Source organism: Elaeis guineensis, chromosome 3 (assembly GCF_000442705.2).
Source record: "Elaeis guineensis isolate ETL-2024a chromosome 3, EG11, whole genome shotgun sequence".
NCBI lineage: Eukaryota > Viridiplantae > Streptophyta > Magnoliopsida > Arecales > Arecaceae > Elaeis > Elaeis guineensis.
The window spans coordinates 69,308,487-69,332,395 of NC_025995.2; positions in this window are offsets into that span (position 1 = coordinate 69,308,487).

Sequence of the window (23,909 nt, forward strand, 5' to 3'; positions counted from 1 at the left end):
AATTAATGCTAGAAAACTTAATTTACTTAATTCTCCTCCTATTTTTAATAGTTAATACCAAAAGATTCATTTATCTTGAAACTCCTTTTTTTCTTCCAAATTATGCATAATTAGATAAATGTAAGTGAATAATCTTTACATATTTCTCTTCCTTAGCCTTATAAGCAAAGCACATTTCTAATCCAATAAGTATTCAAAAATAAGCATCAAACAGATAGTCACATATTGAATTTTCATAAAACGATCAACTTTCATTCATTGATTTCAAAAAGATAATTACAAAGATAGTGAGTATAAAAAGTGATCAATATATCTAAAATGCATGAAACCAAAATATGGATCATTAGGAGAACTATAACTCTACAAGATGAATTCTAACATCCTATGAAGGTAGAATAGGGTGGCTTTAAGAATTGGGTCCAGACAGAGAAGGTGAAGGTGGTTGGCATCTCCGGATGATTGCCCTTAAGCATCAGCCCTCATAGAAATGATTACTTGAATCGATCTGATTGTCTCCTCTCTAAGTAGTGAAATGGCCTTTGAAGTAAGTTACTAAATCTCTGCACTGACCATAAAAATAATTCGTGAGGAGACTCTCTCAATCGATAAGTCCTCATCTAGTCTGATAGATGGTCTATCTAAGCTCTCTAGACAATCAGTACTTGCCTCTATCTATGCTGTCGATGGCTCCTCTAATCTGATGTCTGATATAGAAATAGCTATTGGAGCCTCATCCTCATCTAAATCCTCATCTCTCTGAGCTGCTCCTCCATAAATCCAATGACACTCAATTTTTTGAAAACTCATCCAATGCAGTAATCAGTAGTTGTAAGTATCTATGTGCATCAACTCCCTAGTGGTCTCCCTCTCAAAATCTATGCTATGCTCTTGGAAGACCAAAGTCAGAACTATGCTGAAGGTAAGGATACCTTCAACTAGTTCGCAGCATCGTGCATTAGCCCAATCATGAAGGATGGAAGATTCAAGAGAATCTTTCGAACAATATGGTACATCAGGGTGATGTCTCTTTCTGACATGAAATCAAATCTTTCCATCTTGGGGAAGAAGATCTGGCCAATCATATGATGAAGCAATCTCATTTCCATGCCTAACTGATTTGCACAGACTTCTTTGATTCCTTCAACATCCTCACATTCTAAAATAACTTTTAGGCTTGTTTCATGCTTCGTGAGGTTTATCTAATCTACTTCCATTAGTAGGTATATGCAGAATGTGTGTAAGACTTTCTATGTTAATTTTAACTGGCACACCCTTTGCTTTAGAAACAGTACTACCTACACCCACTTTTATATTGCTGTAAAACTCCTTACAAGGTTGGGATAGGTTAATATATCTAAAGAACATAAAAATTCCTATCCCAAATTTTTAATTTTCTATCCAAAATTGAAACCTTCTCCCTCCAAGAATCCAAAGTCAACTTTTCTTCCCATGCAAAAAACCTTAGACAAAATAGATGATTTGGATGGGGTTGCCCTAGCAGGTGGAGGAGGAACCTAAGATGGAGTGGAAATTCTCTGAGATGAAGGCATGGGATTATTCCTCTACTTGGACCGATGTTCACAGACGGGAGGAGGGCTTAGAGGAGTGCTAAGGCTTGAGGGTTCCACATGGGAATGATTCTTCATTTGGCTATTTTTTTCATGGGTGCCATTGGAGATCCAATCCACCAAAAAATCTAAGGAAATCTTCGATTTGGAGGGAAAGAGGGTTTGCATGGATTTTTGGCTCAAAAGAAAAGGAGTAGAATGAACAGAGCATCACGTCACCTTGAGTTAAAACACTTGACACCGACATAGGGGTCGACTCCTTTTAAATATGAGTCAACTCCTCCTCACTGAACAATTTTTCTTTGAGATATCACGAGTCGACTCCTTGCTTTTAAGAGTCGATTCCTCGATATAGAAAATACTGAGAAGCATGGTGGTTTTGTGCATGTATTTTTAAAATTTTATAATGAAACATATATAGATTAAATAATTTAATCTACAATGTATGCATAGATCAAATCTAAAACTACCATACAGGATCTATGATATGAATTAATATGTATGTATGTAAATTTGAAATCTAAAATTCAGCAAATATAGATCTTATTTATATTATATTTAGATCATATTTAAATATGAATTGAGTTCAAAACTCAATATCTGAACACAGATAGCAAATCACTACATCCAAAATTCATGATAGTTGGTTCTTCATGATGCTCAGTAGCCATACACACATCCAGCCTTTATGGTATCCACACGAAATCTTTGTGTTGATTGATCTCTCTGAGAGTGCTAGCTCGTGAAGATACTTTTTGTTGGCTGATCTAAGAGAAATATAAAAAAGATAAAGAACAAAGAGATCCTCTCCTTTTCTTCCTAGATCCACACATCAGATCTCTACGATAGAGATCAAGAGAAGAATCATTTCTTCTTAATTCTCCCACGCACAAGAGAGACCTTTCTCTCTTCTTTTCACACCTTCAAGAAGAATTTTTCTTCTTTAATTTTTCAGGATAAAAATTAGATCTAATCTAATTTTTTATATAAAAAATAATATAAAATTTTAAGTCATAAAAAAATTCAAAAGAGAGTCCCAAAGAAGAACCGTTCTCTTTTCTTCTTCTTTTTCTTCATGATCTAGAGCTCTAGGAAGCTCCCAACATCCAACCAAAATTTTTTGATATTTTTTCTCTAAATTTTTATATTAAAAATTAGATCTAATCTAATTTTTATACTAGAAAAAAATAAAAAAAAATCAAAAAGAAGAACTCCTTCTTATCCAAGGCTGTGCACTAGAAAGAAGACCTTTCTTCTTTCTTCTCTTCCTGATCTTGAGCCCTAGGAAGTCCCAAACATCCAATCAAATTTTTTTAATATATTTTTTAAATTTTTATATTAAAAATTAGATCTAATCTGATTTTTATACTAGAAAAAAATAAGAAAAATCTAGAGAAGAACTCTTTCTCTAAGGGCTGCGCACAAGAAAGAAGACCTTTCTTCTCTTTTTTCTACTATAAAACTAGCAAGAGAGGCTCTTTTTGATGCCTTGAAATTAGTAGCAAACTCTCACATAAAATTTTTTCAAAAAGGGTTGTTGAAGAGGCTTGATGTGGAAGAGTATAGGGCATCCAAGGATTGGACGCCCTATCCTAAAAAAAGTAGGTGACAAGGGAGAGAAGGGGGGTGCCATACTTCTTCATAGAAGAGAGGGAGGAGGGGGGGGGGGGGCCGGCGTGGCTCTTCTTTGGGCATGGATATCTCTCAGTGAAAAGGAGGTGGTGTGGAGAATTAATAGCACATGGGGTTCGTTATGAGTTGGTTAATCCTATTCCAAATAGGACTCATGATTCTTGGTCAAACTCCAACTAGTTCGAGGATCCAATCCTAACCAATTTAAGAATTAGTTATAATAAACTAACTAATTAGGTCCTAGCCCAATTAGAAAATCAATTAGGTCCTAATCCAATTAGGAAGTTAGTTAGATTAAAACCCCATCTGTGGGAAGTATTTTTTATTCAATAGGGCTTGATCCAATCAAACCTATTATCTAATAGGATTTGATCTAAATAAATTCAAATCAAATTAAATTGAACTCTTTTCAATTAAATCTAATTTGTATCCCTAAAAATTAATTAGAACAAACCTTATTATCCATTAGGGCTTGATCCAATCAATTAAAACTAAACCTAATTAAATTCAATTCAATTAGATTTGATCCAATCCTCATTGCTCAATCAAATTGAGTTAATTAATAATTAAATTAATAATTAATTATTTTTTTAATTTATCAACTATGAGTAAATAATTTATTATAACCTTTGCATATGATTAATCATCAATTATATTGATAATTAGATCCTTTAACGATTATAATCATCGATCAGCCATTTGATTAGACAGGTACTTCTATATGTGTGACCCATAGGTTCAAATCTAAACAGATAGCATAAGAATAATTTCTGTACTAATCGATATATGAAGGAAAGAAAAATTATTTCTTTTTGGATGATCCAGGTTGCATCTAAATTTTTTTATTAATCTACATGGATAAAGATCAAATCCTTACCTGATTAACAGTAAAATCAGAGATCAAATCTCAAATAATCTAAATTAAACATTCATGGAGGCCTGAAAGTGCAGATCCTCTATTTCATATGCACGTCAGATGTCGCAGGAAAGCAAGATGAACTCCGATCGAATCATCTTCGCAACCCAATCAAATGAGGGAGGAGATGTGTTGGTGTGATAGCTCATACCAGTAGGTGGGATGCCCAAGGAGGGCCCACACCCAAGGAAAGAGGGGCGGCACCAAAAGGAGAGAGGCTAAGGAGAAGAAGAAAGGCTTCTCTCTTCTCACGCCTCTCTCTCTCTCTCTCTCCTCTCAATCTAATTTATTTGCTATGCATCCATAAGTAGAGACTCTTTCTATTTATAGATGATTCTCATGACCTATTAAGTATAGAAGTCCTAACTCAAATCTGATTTAAATCAGTTCAATACTCATGAAAGAAGGATTCCTATATGAGATAGAATTGCCATCACATATGACAACCACTTTGCACCTAATCTCTTATCCACATGGGATGCCCCAAACTAGCACCATTCTAGGTGTTGGTCAGTCCACATGAGAGAAGAATCTTAGTGCAAGAAGGATTTCTCATATCTCATCCAAAACGATCCGATTCAAATCCAGTTCGAAGCTGGTTTGAAATAATTTCGAAAGGCTGACAATCTCAAACTCTTTAGGATTTTTGTATGAAATATAACTTGAATTTTGAATCCAATTAAGTTTAATTAATTTAGATCTAATCTAAAATTAATCAGTATTTAAATTCAATCTTTTATATGCTCCATGGTGTTAGATATATATCCTAGAAGTCAATATGGCTGACATATTATAATAAATCTAGATATAATTTTATACTTAATATATTGATTTGATCAATAAAAGAGTAAGTTTATTTTTTATTCAAGTGTGATATATTCTTAAATCATCCATGAAATTAACTTTTGATACATATTCTCAAAGAGTTGAGAATTAGAGATATGTATTTAATTCCTAAATGCTCTCGATCATAGAATCATCATGAAGATGGTGATCGATCCGGATGGATCTATACATAGATCACTTCTTTTGAGATAGATGAGTCTTTAGTCTATAATGTAGAGACACTGGACGACAAGTGCGGATAATTGTTAGAGAACAACTAGTACTGAACATGACCATATGAGAGATCACTTGAATTTTTATTTGATCGTCAGTGATTGTCTTGATGCTATAGTTGTGTGAATGGTCTTTTAATCTGAGATTATACTACTGCTCATAGTGAGGATGCTGGAGTTTGACTGACATATAAACATGGGTCTCAATGAGTTCTTGTAGAGGTTGTTGGTGATAGTTGTCCATTGTAGGAGTAAAGTGCGCATCAAGATGGAATCTATTAACCTTGATAGAGAGTAGTCTTATAAAATTTGAGAAGCTAAATCTAAGAGTCTATGGCCACAGCAGTATGATTGTTGGAAAGGATTTTTCATAAGAATCACAAATAGACTTGAGCTAATCAAATCTATCATATGATTGATGTTGAGGTTGATGATTTATCCATGACCTGCTATTAGTTGGAACTCACATGTTGGGTTTCGGCCACGTAGCAAAAAATAATTTTTAAAATTTTTAAAATCAAACAAGTCAATAGCTTTAACAGTTAAAACTATCGAGCCAAAACCTAAACCCTAGAATCACCTTACCGATGTCGATCAAAATAAAACAAGCATGCAAATGGGATAGAATTTTTACTTTCACCAAAAAGATAATGTGGCATATTGGTGATCTCTATGAGACTCCAAGGTAGAAGCTCTCCAATGGTGATCTACACAAAAGTTGGCCAAGGTCCTTCCTAATCGATGCGTAGCCACAGCCTTATCTTCTTAAGAATACTATCGGCTTTGAACTCAAGGAACGATCACACCAAAGCTCAGTTGCTTTTCTCTTACCACCAAAATCATGCCAAGAGGACACTCTATAGATCTCTTACAACTTAGGATTTAATTTTGGGCTCCAACATATAGAAAAACCAAACCCTAGGGCACACTAGCAATACTTGCTAATTCTCTCACCACCCTTCTTACAACTTTTCCTCTCAATTTTTTTTTGCCTTTTTCTCAAATTTTTCTAAAATTTTTCTTCTAATTTACACACCACTTATCTCTAGTTTTCATCCAAAAACCCAATACATGGGCCATATAGGATGTCCCATTTAAATAGGAGACCAAGGGATGTGAGAAGCACCAAGGGGCGCCAACCTTTGGTACTCCACTTTCTCATATGGTGAATAAATTCACTATGTATGATTTTTAGTGTAAGAGAGCCTTCACACAGAAGGACTCCCCTTCTTCTATGCCTAATAAATATTTCATTAAAAATTGGCATTAAATATAAGATATCTGATTGAGTATTTAAGGCAATGCATTAAGATAAGAGTCTTCATGAAGAAGGACTTTTCATCTTCACACACTAAAAAGAGTAGGACGGCAATAATATTTTGGTGTGGCATCTGGTGGGCATAGAGGAGTCTTCTCTACTTAAAACTATTTTAAGTTGGATAAGAATCCAATCAAAATTGACCCAATCCCATTAAGTTAAAGACAACTGGTCTATATTAGCTCAAACACTTTGATCTAAACCAATTTAGGAACTTGGATTAATACAATGTGCTAGCATATCAAATTAACCCTTAAAATTTATATTAAATTTTAATTAAATTAGATCAAGATAAATCTTAAAGTGTATGACCTATTGAGTTCCAAATCTAGCCAGCAGTGGACCCAGACTTTCGACGTAACCCTAATCCGATCAGATTTGGTCACCCGAAGAGTTCTAATCAACTAAGACTCTTTTTAATTGATTCTTGAATTAAACTCTTTTAATTCTGACAAGTCCACAAGTCAAGATTGACATCTAGTAATATGTTATAACTATCCGAAAGATTTAAAATTTTGATAAAAAATTATCAAAATATCCTTCAATGGTAAGTTACCGTGTAATTCAATCTTTCAGTCAAACAATATCTCAGATGAGCTGTGGGCATGAAAATATGTCAAACCCAATCACTTATCTTTGTGTATCTCGATCAGAAGGTAATGATTCAGTTGATGATATATTAAAAACTCTTTTCTAATTATCATTCGGCTTTGATCAAAGATTTTCAGAATCATCGATCTATGAGATCGCATAGGATGTTCACTCTTCTTATTAGGAGTGACTGATCTTTTATTATTACTTACAATCTCTATGCATACCTCACCATATCCAAAACACTCCATACAAAGATCAAAGAATCAAGTTAGAAAGTGAACCAAAATATGGATCCATGTACACAAGGTACCATAGCGATCTCAGGTCAAAAGATCACTTACACAACTCCCACTAGAGAATCATCAGTTGACATATAAATAAGACTCCATCTGATATTCTCTCATAGGTCTATTCAATGAACTCATTCTCTAATGAGCACCCATATCTTTGTATTAGTATCACATACTAATGGTTGTGAGATCAACCACTCTTATTTCTGAGCATACATAGGACATACCAGTCTTACTGGTATCATCGATCTCCAACTCAATGAACCAACGACTGAGAATATTTTAGATCATGGCTATCAAAGATTTAGGTCTTACTAATGTGATCTCATCAGAACATATGAGTTCTATTTAGAAAGATGTATTCCTTATAATGAATATGCCAGATAATATTTATCAATTTTATAATTTATATACATGTATGGAGTGCAATCATCTACAACCTAGATGATTGATTTTAGGATATATTTTTAATAACTCCCACTTGGACTAAAGTCAATCAGATTGTATCAAATATCCATCTTTCATTTGAGATCATTGAACTTATTAGATTCGATTGCTCTAGCCAATGGGTTGGTCAAGTTCTCCTTTCAGTCGATCTTTTTAAGGTTGACTTTATTTCAATCTTATCGAATAAGGTGATTGCAATACAAAAGTGTTTGATTCTCAGATGAAACATTAGTTCTTTAGCTTGAGCTATGGTCCAGTGATATTGTCAATACAGAAGGACTGGACTATCAATGGAGGGTGTCACTCCAAGCTTGCTAATGAACTTTCATAACCAAACAACTTCTTTACCAGCATCAAATGTCATAAAAAACTCCATATCGCAAATAAAACTGGCTATTGACTATTGTATGGAACCTTTCCAGCATGAAACCTTTTTAGCATGTCGCTCCTCATTTTAGGATAAAAATACAACTTGACACGACTTTATCATTTCGATCCGACTAGAAACTGAAATCAATTTTTTATAGATTTTAAGACAGACTCTCTATAAAGAGCCATTGATCTTTAGTATTTCATAAATATTAAGGATGGTTCTAATAACCTTCCAAACTTTTATGGAGAATAGAGATGACAATCAAGCTTTTATTTCTATAATGTAGGGATGTCATTCCCAATTAAGAGAATTTCATCCAAACAACACAAAGAATATTTTTACAAAACTATCAGCCCATTTGTATATACAGAATTCTACTTCATTCTCAATGAAGTCATATATTCCAACTCTGAAAAGCTTGATTCAATCCAAATGGACTTATGGATTGCCACAAAAAAAATGTCTCGTCATAGTCAATACTATAATTGGATGAAATCCTTTGGCAATGGACAGAATTAATAGGTCTCCACCTTTTCATCTATGCCTCTATCCATCTAAAATCCACTTACATCCTGGGGGTCTCACCCATTCAGGTGAATCAATAAATGTCCATACATTATTGATCTTCATGGACTTTATTTCAAATTTAATGGCTCCAAGCCATTTCTCAAAGTTAGATCCCTATATTGCATCTGTATGGGAGATCAAATCTCCATCTTGAACCTAAAAATTGAAGTATCTGTTTGACTGATACGGTATTCTACCATATCTACTCAAAGATACCTTTACATCAGCTCTGGATTGGAATTAATCAACTTTGGTTCTATTAATTTGTGTTAGAGTCGGTTCCTCTACCTATCGAGCTCACCAAGCTTGCTCTTAACAGCATGAGTTCTTTCACCAAATTTTTTTTTTCAAAAAGAATTCTTAAGATTTATGAACATCTTATGTCCATCAGGAAGGTAGAAAAATATTCTTAATATAATATTTATCAGACCAAGATCCAAGCTAGTCGGTTTGTGAACATTTCATATAAGTTCGACATCTTAAACCCTAAGGTAAGAGAGCATCAAATTAATTAGGTCCATATCTCATATGAAGTTTTGGTAATCGATTTGCTCAGAACATTCTTAAGCACATATCAAGTAGTCTCTAAAACATAATCTCAGACTGACTAGCAAACCCCACAATGGATCGAATCATATCTAACAAAGTTTGATTCCCCCTTTCAGACATCTTTTTTAAATAGTGATATCTTGGGAGAGGTTATTAAGAGAGAATCAATTTTCTTCAAGATATATCAAAACTTACTGTAAAGGTATTCACTTCATCAGTCTAACTGATGAGTTCTAATACTCTTTGCATTTATTTTTCTACCTCATTACGAAATCACTTGAATATTTCAATCGATTCGGACTTGTGCTTCATAAGCAAGATGCACCCATGCCAAGATAGATGTTAGAGATTTTAATGAAGTAGTAAGGCCCTTTTCTGGTACTTAGTTCATGAGTGTAAATACACCAACATATATCAAACTCAAAACATCACTGGCTTATTACCCCTTCCAATAAAAGGTGACTAAGTCAATTATGCCAAAGACAGCTTCTATGATATTATCTAATCTATGATACTAGTCAGACATGTATATTATACTAACAGACTATGCTACTGAGTTTATGTTATTTTTAATTATCCACTCATTATTACAGTATTATTCACAATGATATCGCAATAATCATTCTTATTAACACCATCAATAAGATTGGACAATAATGACAATCACTTAAATAACATCATCAGGGTTGAAAACAAGTTCGACGATTCCTAATGTTAAGACTGGAACAGACTTTCATGTCTTATATTCAGGAGTCTCTTGTCATTTTTAAATCTTCTACTATCCTGAAGTCTTTTCAACTATTTGCAAATATGACTTGTACAGTCATATCCTATACCCGGATAGTAGTATTACCAATAGAGAAACTTCAAGGAGTTATCATATAAGTATCTTGATCAGCAATCATTTACTGATTTCTCTTTTAAGCTTGTTTTGGTTAGCCTGAGATTTTTTGATCAATTCGCTCAAAAATTATACTCAACTTCTGATACTGGCTATCAAAGTTAGGTCTGATAATATTTTTACTGTCTAACAATGAACAGAATGATAATATTCTAGCTATTTTTGAAAAAAAATAATTAACCTATTAGTATATAAACTATTTTAAGCCTAAAGACTTGAATTTTAGTCTAAAGATTCTTCCATTATTTTATACGAATTGATAGCTCTATCTCCAATCTGAGAAATTATCTTAATTTTTAGTAGGTACTAGAATCCACACAGACTATATATAAGCTCGAGGATGGCTCAATCAACCCATATGCACCTATTGGTAGGTTCTCAACTAATTATTTCTTCAAATAATTTTTAGTATTTAATTTAGTCTAGATTTTATTTTAGTAGTGATAGGCCTCCATTGAAAGTTTCGATTAGGTCAAACCATTATCATGAATCTACTCATTGATTTTAGCCAAAGAATGATTAAGTCTGAGGATGGCTTGATCAACCCAATCATTCATTAGATAGTTCAACAAAGTCATCATATGATGAACGATAGTTTCATCATTCAGAGAGAACACCAGATGGATGGTGCCTGCAATGTCAATCAAAAATAATGAACCCATTACCATTCACCTTAATGGGAGGCTATGATCTAGTTATCTCCATAACCAGCTCATTTTATGGACCTAATAATTTAAAGATTTGATTAAATCTTTTAAAGATATCAGTCGATCTACAAGTCATAAATTCTCTCACTGATTTTACCAAGTCATGAAAAGGACTAGTGACTAGTAGGTCCAACCGATATGTCGTAAATTCTCCCACTGACTTCACCAAGTCATGGGAAGGACTAGAGACAAGTTGGTCCAGGGCACCTAAATCAGTCATACTGATTAATCTTAATGGCATGAGCTAACTCAATCACTTAATGATCTAATCAAAATCTAACTCACCAAATTAGACAGGTAAGTGAGATCGATGGGAGGGTCTGCTAAGCTTGCCTTAGACACCATCGAAATGGTCAGATAAGCCGCTCTCAATTAAAAACTATCGATCAAAATGCGAAACTTACCTTAGATACCAATTGGTTAACTAGTTTTGATTTGACCAACTTAATGATTCGGTTCAACCAGCCACAATCAAGGTCCATTTGGTCTAATCAAAGATATGGACTTGACCATCTACAACTATTGTATTAAAAAATTTTGATTAATCTAATTCAATATTTGGTTAGACTTAATTAATTTCTCTACATGGTCAATCAATTCTTTGATTCTAATCTTAAATCTAACCTAATTAAAGAGAAGAATCTGATTTGAGCTAACCCATGCCCCATGTTTTATGCAACGTCATTAGATCTCAAATCACAATTCTAAATCTATTCAGTTTAATACTTAATTCTCAATTAAATTTTTGCATCAACATGATTAAGATTTTGAAATAATTTCTTATATAAATTTTTTACATTAAATAATAAAATCTTTTAAATCAAATCTAAATTTTTATGATTTTAAATCAAAATAATTTTGATTAATCAAGATTAGATATAACTAGTTTCTTCATAACTTGTATCACATACAACACCACCTAAGATTTCAAGATCTAAGATTTCATAAAAAATAAGTTTTTTTCTTTTGCTTTCTTCTTCATGGGACCTCAGTGGCACCCCTACATGCCATAAGAGCACCCCATTGAATGGGAAGAGAGGGTCATGTAATCCTACTTGCACTTATGACCGAACGGTCTGGTGATTATCCAATCTGAGTATTTTGTTACTCAAAATATCTAATCTAATTCACATATCATATATGCAAAAATTTAAATCTAATCTAAATTATATTAGATCTAATTTTATATTAGATTATATCTAAAATAAGATCATAATACATCTCATACATTACTAAATCTAGATTTCAACTCTATATATATATATGTTCATGTCATAACGAACCTTCGTTCTGATATCATTTGAAGAGAAGCATGGAGGTTTTGTACATGTATTTTTAAAAAATTTACAGTGGAACATACATAGATTAAACAATTTAAACTATAATATATGTATAGATCAAATCTAAAACTACCATACAGGATCTATGATATGAACTAATATGTATGTATGTAAATCTGAAATCTAAAATTCAGCAAGTATAGATCATATCTATATATAATTAAATTATATTAAATTTATATTTAGATCATATCTAAATATGAATTTAGTTCAAAACTTCATATCTGAGTATGGATAGTAGATCACCATATTCAAAATCTATGATAGTTGATTCTTCATGATGCTCGATAGCCGCACAGTGTCCGATCTCTACAGATATCCTCACGAAGCCCTTGCCTGATCAATCTCTCTAAAGTGCTAGCTCATGAAGACACCATGCTTTGACTGATCTAAGAGAAACATAAAAAGATGAAGAAAATATTGAAATATATCCCAAAAGTCAATCGTCAATCTGTTGACGGTTGAGCAACCTTGTATTGTAATTGATTTGTTAATAAATAAAATATATTTTTGATATTTTTATCATAAATTTTTTCTTCTAATGAACTCTGTTGTTATGATGAAGTTTTTAGGACTATTTAGATTTGATAAAGAGAGAATTTATCGATTAGTCCTTAAAATGTTTCCGACCAAATGATGGGTTGTTAATAAAGAGACAGCTTCTATCGAGCATAGTTGCTATAGGCCATATGGATTAGTTTCCTCTTAACCAAGGAGTGTGGAGAATTGGTATGGCATACAGATGAGATATAAAGGTATATCATCATTGAACATGACCAACTCCAGAGCATTCTGCTGTCGAGAATATCTTTAATGGGATATAGGTATAAGTATCTCTTAGACCTAAGATCGCCTCAGTGACTTACAAGTAACTCACTGTGCTTTGGTACTGGACTAACTGAATTTTAATTTAGTAATGGAAGGCTTCTGGGCACAGTCAAGTACTTACAAAGTCAGAGTGTGATTAAGATGGGATTGACCACTCCAAGAGTTGGAGAAGAATGAGTCACTGTATTTCAATTCAGCAAAACTTGACCAGGTAATCCATCAGATAGATTTGATATTTTGAAATACAATATGGACACCTAATCAGAGTTGACAGTTGAACTCTGAGTTGTCCTATGAATATTTTGATCAAGGGGATGAATTATATGAAAACTATATCTGCATGATTCTAAGGATATTGTTCTATATATTGATCTATCTGACCATCGGGTACCATTGCTAGATGGTCACTTTGATTGGTACAAAAATTTATTTCTGTGCTATAGCTTAGGTTCGGACCTATGAGATTACACACATTAGAGTTCACGATCCGATCGGATGGTTGATCAATGATTAAGAATCTTCTAGGATTAAACGGTCAATATGATTGATATTTAACCTAGTGCAAGTATTGTAGGAGGATCGATTAGCAATTCGATTGCTAATTGGCTTAATTTAATTAAGCCAAAGAACTAAGATTAAGTCTAATTAAATATAATTTAATTAGATTTGGTTTGGGCTAGACTGGATCAAGTCCAATTGGTTTATTGGATAAGTCAAGTGCAAGAAAAAACTAGTCCTAGTTCAAATAAGACTTGGGTCAACCTAATTTTTAATTTGATTAAAAATTAAATCAAATTTAAATCTAATTTAATCTGATTAAATTAAGCTCTTAATTAGGTTAAGACCTATTTTAATTAGGTTGATTTGATTTGTTGGAGCACGATCTCGGCTCCTCCACGGACCTTGGGTGCAGCGGAACCAGCAACGAACAAATCTGGAGACTTCTGGACTCGATCAAAGGCCCTTGACGAAATCAGTCTGGTTGCTGTCTTCTTCGTCAGCCTTTCATTCCAGATGAAGAATACCTCTGAAATCACCTCTAAAAAATCCAAGATCTGGTACCCAACTAGATCAGACCTGGACCGAGGTCTTTCAATTTGTAGATCTGAATTGGGATATTCTAGATAGGAAAGAAGGTAGATGGAGACAGACCTCACAGATCTGTCCTGCTGCAGCCTTTCCTGTAGATCTGTTGATAGAGATCTCACCTGTGCCTCAAACGACCTCAGATCAACTCCAGATCTGAGAGAGACTTGTATCAACCTCTTCACAAGAGATTCAGATCCTGGACCTGGTGCTTGGGTGGCTGCAAGAGAGGGAGAGAGGGATCTGGTTGGCGGCTACAAGAGAGGAGGAGTAGCGCCTCCTTTGCTTTTCTTTCCTTTTTGGGCCTGGTGGCAAGAAACCCTAGGGTTTCTTACTCTTGAGGCATGGAGAATTGCTGGAGAGAGAGGGAGAAGAGAGAGAGAGAGACTTGGGAGAAAGAGTCTTGTATTCCTTTGGCTTGATCAAACATATACAAGTATATGTATATATAAACACAGGGTCAAGTGACCCAAACCCAAAACTCCCTTGACCAACTCTATGGGAGATTAGGTTAACCCAAGCCCATATACATCGATGACTCGACTAATCTCACCTATCCTGGGCCTAGACTGGCCCATAAAGAGTTGGTCTCTTGAGGCCCACATAACCTAGACCTCAAGAACCAAAAGGCCCAAGCCTTTCAACCTAGGGCCCAACTAGCCCTAGAGCCTCCATGAAGCCCTCATGAAACTTGGCTTTAGCCTTGGTCCCCTGGGCCTTGGGCACACCACCTGGATCACAACAATCTCCACCTTGGTGTCCCAAGGCCTCAACCAGCTCCACTCTATCCATCAGCCGCATCAGCTCAACACATCTCTGAAAGCTGTCCCGTGGAAGTATCTTCGTAAGTGCATCAGCTGGGTTCTTTTGGTGTGTACCTTTACCAACTCCACCTCGCCATCCTCCACAAGCTCCCTGATCTGATGATATCGAATGTCGATGTGCTTTGTCCTTGCATGATAGACTGAGTTCTGTGCTAATAAAAGTGCATTCTGGCTGTCACAGTGCACTCTAATGGCCTCTTGAGTAAGGCCCATCTCTGTCACCAAACCTTTCAGCCAAATTGCCTCCTTAGCTGCTTCTGTCAGCCCGATGTACTCTGCCTCTGTAGTGGATAGGGCCATGATAGGCTGCAGAATCGATCTCCAAGAAATAGGACCTCCATACAGGCTAAAGATGAAGCTGTCGTAGACCTCCGGGTATCCACATCTCCACCAAAGTCTGCATCTACATAACTGCCAATCAGCCCCTGAGCCTCCCTGGATATGTCAGAGTATCCCACTGCACCTCCTCGCTGTCCGTAGCAGATGCCAACTCCAACTGAACCCGTCAGGTATCTGAATATCCACTTCAGAGCTCTCCAGTGCTCCCTGCCAGGCTACGCCATGAACCTGCTAACCCAACTCACTGCATGAGCGATGTCTGGCCTACAACAGACCATCGCATACATCAAGCTCCCAACTCCGGAAGCATAAAGAACCGTCTCCATCTCTTGAGCCTCCACCTCAGTCTGTGGCGCCATGGTCTTCGAGAGTCTGAAGTGACGGCAAGTGGTAGCTCCACCGACTTTGCTCCCTTTATCCCGAACCTCTCTAAGATCTTCTGTATGTAGCCCCCCTGAGATAGATGCAGCACCCTCCGGGCTCGGTCTCTGAAAATCTCCATGCCTAGGATCTTCCTTGCAGGGCCCAAATCCTTCATCTCAAACTCCCGAGATAAGGATGCCTTCAGATCCTACACAACCTTCCTACTCTTGCATGCTATAAGCATGTCATCCACATACAAGAGTAGGAACACCCTAGAACCATCCTCAAGAGATTGAACATAAACACAGGATCAAACTCACACCTGGAAAGTCCAATGCTGCGCACATAGGAGTCGAACCGCTTGTACCATTGTCTCGCGACTGCTTCAGCCGTACAGCGACTTCTGCAACAAGTATACCTTTCCCTCTGATCTGGATCCCTGAAATCGGGTGGCTGCTCCATGTAAATCCTCTCCTCTAAATGCCCATGGAGGAACACCGTCTTGACATCCATTGCTCCAGCTCTAAATCCTGAGCTGCTACAATGCTCAGCAACACTCTGATGGAAGTATGTCTGACGACGGGAGAGAAGACCTCGCTGAAGTCGATGTCTTCCTTCTGGGAGTATTCCTTGGCTACTAACCTGCCTTGAATCTGATACCTCCCTGCTCTGAAGGCCCTTCTTGCGACTGTAGACCCATTTGCAGCCAATGGGCCTTCTCTCCTGTGGCAACTGCACCAATCGCCACGTCTGATTCTGGTGGAGAGACTGCATCTCCTCAGACATCGCCTGGACCCACCGCTCTCTCTCCTGGCTCTCAATAGCCTCCTGATACGTATATGGTCTCCATTCACTGTCACCAAGGCATATGACAGTGTCTCCTCAAAGCCATATCGGTCCGGTTGCCTGATGTTCCTCTTGGGCTTTGTAGGGCAACACCGATATCAGTCCTTGGTCCAGCTCGCTCCTGCTGGACCTCTCCCCTCGATCATCCGTTGAGTCCTCTCCACCTGTGGAGACACCTTAAGTAGGTTCTCCACCTGAATCTCATGTCCTCCGTAGTACCTGCAAGAGGCAAAATCAAAGAGGTAAGCTATCCAGCAGCGCCCTACTGGACCTCCTCCTGCTCCTGCTGCTCCTCCATGCCTGCTCGCCTCCGTAGGACTGACTCTCATCAAAAGTCATATCCTGACTAATGATGACCTTCTTTTCCAAGGGATCCCACAGCCTGTACCCCTTGACTCTCGCGGATAGCCTAGAAACATCGTCTTGCGTGATCTGCGTCTAGCTTGCTCCGCTCACTAGCTCCAACGTGTACATAGGCCGTGCACCCAAATACCCGTAGATGGCCCAGCCCAACTGTCATCCCAGACCACACCTCCTTTGGAAGCCTGCCATCCAACTTGGTGTGAGATGATCGATTGACCAAGTAACCCGCTGCGTCAACTGTGTCAACCCAGAACTCCTTTGGAAGCCCTGCCTGCAGCCTCATGCATCGTGCTTTTCCAGAAGTATTCTGTTCATCCTCTCGGCCACCCCATTCTGCTATGGAGTCCCCTTAACTGAGAAGTGTCTCCTGATCCCACACTCCTCACAGTAGTCCTAGAACTCTCTGCTGGTGTACTCCCCGCCATTGTCTGACCTCAGACACTTTACGCTCCTCCCCTGCTCCTTCTCCACCTCAGCTCTCCAGATCTTGAACTTGGTGAAGACCTCTGACTTTCTCTCATGAAGTAAATCTAGAGTTTCTTGAGAAATCATCAATCAGGGTCATGAAGTATCTGGCCCCATTCTAGTTAAAACTGGGCTGTCCCCACACATCCGTGTGTACTAACTCCAGAGGGGCTGCACTGCAGCTGTATTGATGTTGAACTGAACTCTCCTCTACTTTTCCATCTGGCAAGGCTCACAGATCTCCCTGTAGCACCATCCTCCAGATCAGAGATGAGTCCTCTCCTGCTCAACTCCCTCAGCCCCTTGTCACCCATGTGGCCTAGGCGGTAGTGCCACATCCTGTAAGCCCCCAGCTGGTCCTGTGCTGCAGCTGCTGCATCAGACTCTCCGGTCACCACAGATCCCTTCATGCATAGAGGTTATTGTCCAACCTCCTGCCTCTCATCACCACCATAGCTCCATTGGAGATGTTCAGTACTCCGCTTCTAGCCCTACTGCTGAAGCTGTATCCACTGCGCTCGAAGTAGCCTAGTGACACCAGATTCTTTTCCAGCTCCGGGATGTGCTTTACATTTGTCAATATCCTCACAATCCCATCAAACATCCTCACCCTGACTGTCCCTATCCCAGCCACCTTGCAAGGATGATTGTCGTCTAGAGTCACTGATTTCTCATCTATCTTGGTGTATGTCGCAAACCAAGACCTGTGTGGTGTGTAGTGATGTGAGCACGTAGAGTCTAGTGTCCACTCCTCTGTGTAATGCCTGTGACCATCTGATACCACAAGTAGATCATCCTCCACCTGCTTCCCAGCAACTGCACTCACTGATTCTGAGCCACTTCTTTCTCCCTTCTTGCTCTTCCATAGTGGACATTCTCGCTTGAAGTGCCCGAACTCATTGCACTTGAAGCATTTCACCTCTTTCTTTTCCTTCCTGGACTTGGACCACCCCTTGGACTTGCTTCTGCCTCTGCCTCTACCTATCCTCTCCCCTACTGCCAAACCCTCCTAGGGAGCCCGATCTCTGGTCAACTTTTCTCTCTGCTCATTAGACCTCAGCACTGAGACCATATCCTCATATTCCAGAGTCTCCTTGCCATAGAGCAGTGTAGTCACCAAAGAGTCATATGATCCTGACAGTGAACACAAAAGCAACAGAGACTTATCCTCCTCATCCAGCTTCACCCTGATATTCATCAACTCTGTGCACAACTGGTCGAACCTTTGAATGTGGCCAATCACATCAGATCCCTCCTGCATCCAAAGACTGTACAACCTCTTCTTCAGCATCAGCTTGTTGCACATATTTTTTTCATATACATGGTGTGCAACTTCGACCAAAGGCCCTTCGGGGTCTTTTCTTCCAGCACCGAATACAACGCCGCATCTGCCAAACATCCTCTGATCACCGAGCATGCTTTCTTCTCCAACGATGCCCACTGTCTATCTGTCATTCCCTCAGGCTTCTCATCCAAAGCCTGATCCAGATCTGCTTGCACCAGAAGATCCTCCACCCAGATTTTTCACATGAAAAAATTTCTCTTACCATCAAACTTCTCGAACTCGACCTTCATATTGCTGCCCATGACTGAATCTAAGCCAAATAAGCAATATAAAATCAAGAAGTGTAGAATATACCTTGATGGTACCTTGCTGAAAATTTTCAGCACTTGGGATCTTCAACTTCTCGCACTTGGAACCTCACCACCGTGGCTCTGATACCAACTATTGGAGCATGATCTTGGCTCCTCCCATGGACCTTGGGTGCAGCGGAACCAGCAACGAACAAATCTGGAGACTTCTGGACTCGATCAAAGGCCCTTGACGAAATCAGCCTGGTTGCTGTCTTCTTCATCAGCCTTTCGTTCCAGATGAAGAACATCTTTGAAATCACCTCTAAAAAATCCAAGATCTGGTACCCAACTAGATCAGACCTGGACTGAGGTCTTCCAATTTATAGATCTTGAATTGGGGTATTCTAGATAGGGAAGAAATGTGTCCCAAAAAGTCAATCGTCAAGCTGTTGACGGTTGAGCAACCAAGTATTGTAATTGATTTGTTAATAAATAAAATATATTTGGCATTTTCATCATAAGCTTTCATCTTCTAATGAACTCCGTTGTTATGATGAAGTCCTTAGGACTATTTAAGTTCGATAAAGAGAGGATTTATCGATTAGTCCTTAAAACTATTCATGACCAAATGATAGGCTGGTAATAAGGACGACAGCTTCTATCGAGCATAGGTCACTGTAGGCCATATGGGTTGGTTGTCCTCTTAACCAAAGAGTGTGGAGACACTGGTATGGCATACAGGTGAGATGTAAAGGTACATCATCATTGAACGTGACCAACTCCAGAGCATTCTGCTGTCGAGAATGTCTTTGATGGGATATAGGTATAAGTGTCCCTTAGACTTGAGATCGCCTCAGTGACTTGCAAGCAACTCACTGTGCTTTGGTACTGGACTAACTGAATTTCTAATTCAGGGATGGAAGGCTTCTGGGTACAGCCAAGTACTTGCAAAGTCAGAGTATGATCGAGATGGGATTGACCACTCCAAGAGTTGGAGAAGAATGAGTCGCTGTATTTCAATTTAGCAAAACCTTGGCCAAGGTAATCCATCAGATGGATTTGATATTTTGAAATACAATGTGGACAACCTGATCAGAGTTGACAGTTAAACTCTGGGGTGTCCTATGATCATTTTGGTCAAGGGGATGAATTATATGAAAACTATATCCGCATGGGTTCTAAGGATGTTGTTCTACACATTTGACTTATCCGGTCGTCGGGTACCATTGCTAGATGGTCACTTCGATTGGTATAGAAATTTGTTCCTATGCTACCGGCTTAGGTTCGGACCTATGAGATCACACACATTAGAGTTCATGATCCGATCAGATGGTTGATCAATGATTAAGAATCGTTCTAGGGTTAAATGATCAATATGATTGACATTTAACCCAGTGCAAGTGTTGCAGGAGGATCGATTATCAATTTGATTGCTAATTGGCTTAATTTGATTAAGCCAATGGGCTGAGATTAAGTCTAATTAAATATGATTTAATTAGATTTATTTTGGGCTTGATTGGATCAAGTTCAATTGGTTTATTGGATAAGCCAAGTGCAAGGAAAAACTAGTCCTAGTTCAACTAGGACTTGGGTCAATCTAATTTCTAATTTGATTAGAAAATTAAATCAGATTTAAATCTAATTTAATCTGATTAAATTAGGTTTTTAATTGGGTTAAGACCTATTTTAATTGGGTTGATCTAATTTTGATTTGATTTGATTTGGAAAACTAAATTAAAACAAGTCATAAGACAGAATCCTAGTAGGACTAGGATTCCACCTTGTGCCACATAAGCCTTCTCCACGCCCTCTCTCTTATTCAACGCCAATCTCCACTTATTTTGTGCGAAAAAAGCCCTCTCTCAGATCTCTCCCATGTTCACAAAAGGTCTCCTCTCTTTTTTCTTACATGGAAGGTGGTTTGGATCAAATCTAAATGGAATAAGTTTGGATTTTGAATTCTATGAGATAGAGTTTTAGAAATTCAAAACTCTTTCAATTTTGTACCGAATTTATCCAAATTTTTTTTGGAATTTTTGTGGCTTTTAGGGTATACATTGTGCACCCTTTTCTATTGATCCATATACAAAAATATGAAGGAGGTGCTCAAGAGTTGGGCATCCCTTAACTTGCCATGTTTGGATAAGCCTTGACTAGGTGTTTGACCTAGACAAGGACTCTATCATATATCTCTATATAAGATGAGTTTCTTCATGAAATTTTAGGATAAATTAGAGATTTGAGAGAGCTTTGTGCCATCCAAAAATCAGAGAGAAATACCTTTGGGTCGTGGAGATATAAAAGATGAAAGTTTGGGTGTCTAGAGAGAAAAATGTGAAGAAGAAGAGGGTCTTCTTCTTGGGTTTTCGTTTTCACATCTTTCCTCCCTCCATCTTGAGTTTCCTGAGAGTGTCTCAGATATGAAACTCCTCCTTCTACTTTTCATCTTTGGAAGAGTCCAAATCAAGAAGAAGGAGGCACCTGATAAACCATCAAAGAAGGATCAGCGCAGTACTAGCATACTGTGCTGATTTCCTGAAGCAGGACTTCTGATCGAGATTCGTGGGCTCATGTGAATGACTTCTAGAGGTCGGATGTGTGTGCGGCTTGCAACATCATCCTCAAGCCCAGATCAGCAAGGTTAGAACGTCTAACTTACAAGGTAATAGATCTGATCTATTGTTTAATACATACATTAGATGTAGTATAGAAACATGTTGATATGATCAACATGTAGTTCATGCTATATTTATATATTTTAATTTTTGATTTAATGCCATGTAATAATCATGTAATAGGATCTTAGATCTAGGGATTTTCTGATCTTAGAAAATAAATTTTGATTTATTTTAGTCTTCCGCTGTATGATCTTGAAAAAGTTTCAAGATCTAACCCTCTTTTTCAAGATCTAACCCTGAAACCCTAGATCTGGTTCCTACACTTGGCTCCTCCCATGGACCTTGGGTGCAGCGGAACTAGCAACGAACAAATCTGGAGACTTCTGGACTCGATCAAAGGCCCTTGACGAAATCAGCCTGGTTGCTGTCTTCTTCATCAGCCTTTCGTTCCAAATGAAGAACATCTTTGAAATCACCTCTAAAAAATCCAAGATCTGGTACCCAACTAGATCAGACCTGGATTGAGGTTTTCTAATTCATAGATCTTGAATTGGGGCATTCTAGATAGGGAAGAAGGTAGATGGAGACAGACCTCGCAGATCTATTGATGGAGATCTCACCCGTACGTCAAACGATCTCAGATCAACTCCAGATCTGAGAGGGACTTGTATCAACCTCTTCGCAAGAGATTTTAGATCTTGGACCTGGTGCTTGGGTGGCTGCAAGAGAGGGAGAGAGGGATCTGGTTGGCGGGTGCAAGAGAGGAGGGGGTAGCACCTCCTTTGCTTTTCTTTCCTTTTTGGGCCTGACGGCAAGAAACCCCAGGGTTTCTTGCTCCTAGGGCATGGAGAATTTCTGGAGAGAGAGGGAGAAGAGAGAGAGAGACTTGGGAGAAAGAATCTTGTATTTTCTTTGGCTTGATCAAACCTATACAAGTACATATATATATATAAACACAGGGTCAAGTGACCCAAACCCAAAACTCCCTTGACCAACTCTATGGGAGATTAGGTTAACCCAAGCCCATGTACACCCATGACTCGACCTAATCTCGCCTATCCTGGGCTCAGACCTGATCCATAAAGAGTTGGTCCCTTGAGGCCCACATAACCTAGACCTCAAGAATCCGTAAGGCCCACAGCCTTTCAACTTAGGGCCCAACTAGCCCTAGAGCCTCCATGAAGCCCTCATGAATGATGGACCTTGGCCTTAGCCTTGGTCTCCTGGGCCTTGGGCACACCACCTGGATCACAACATGATTTTGATTTGATTTGGTTTGAGAAATCAAATTTGAACAAGTCATAGATTGAATCCTAGTAAGACTAGGATTCCACCTTGCGCCACTTTGGCCCCCCACGCCCACTCTCTCTTATCTCATGCCCACTCTCTCTTATTTTGTGTGACAAAACCCTCTTTCTCAGGTCTTCACACATGCCCAAAACTTTTCTCTCTTTCTTTCTTACATAGAATGTGGTTGTGGATCAAGTCAAAGTAGGAATTAGTTTAGATTTCAAATTCTATGAGATAGAGTTTTAGGAAACCATAACTCTTTCCTTATGGTACTGATTTTATCCAGATTTTTTTTGAAATTTTTCATGACTTTTATGGCACATAATATGTACCCTTTTCTGGTGGTCCACAGCAGAAAAAGAAGGAGGGGACGCCCAAGAGTTGGGCGCCCCTTGTCTTGCCTTGTTTGGATAATCCTTGACTAGGTATTTGACCTAGACAAGGACTCTTCATATATCTTTATTTAAAATAAATTTCTTCATGCAATTTTTATGGAACAAAGATAATTGAGAGACCTTTACAGCATCCAAAAATTAAGGAGAAAGAGTCTTGGGGTGTGGAGATCTAATAGACACAAAACTAGGTGTCTGGGTTAGAGCAAAGAGAAGAAGAAGAGGGTCTTCTTCTAGAGTTGCTGGGTTCATCTCTTCCCTTCCTCCATCTATAAGTTTTCTAAGAGTGTCTCATCTAAAACTCCTTCTCCTACTTCTCATCTTTGGAAGAGTACAAATCAAGAAGAAGGAGGCATCTGATCGACCATCGAAGAAGGATCAGTGCAGTACTAGCATACTGCACTGATTTTCTGGACCAGGACTTCTGATCATGATTCATGGGCTCGTGTGGATAACTCCTAGAGGTCGAACACGTGTACGGCTTGCAACATCATCCTCAAGCCCAGATCAGCAAAGTTAGAACATCTAACTTGCAAGGTAATAGATCTGATCTATTATATTAGATGTAGTATAGAAACATATTCATATGATCAACATATAGTTCTTGCTCTTTATATTTTAATTTTTGATTTACTGCCATGTAATGATCATATAATAAGA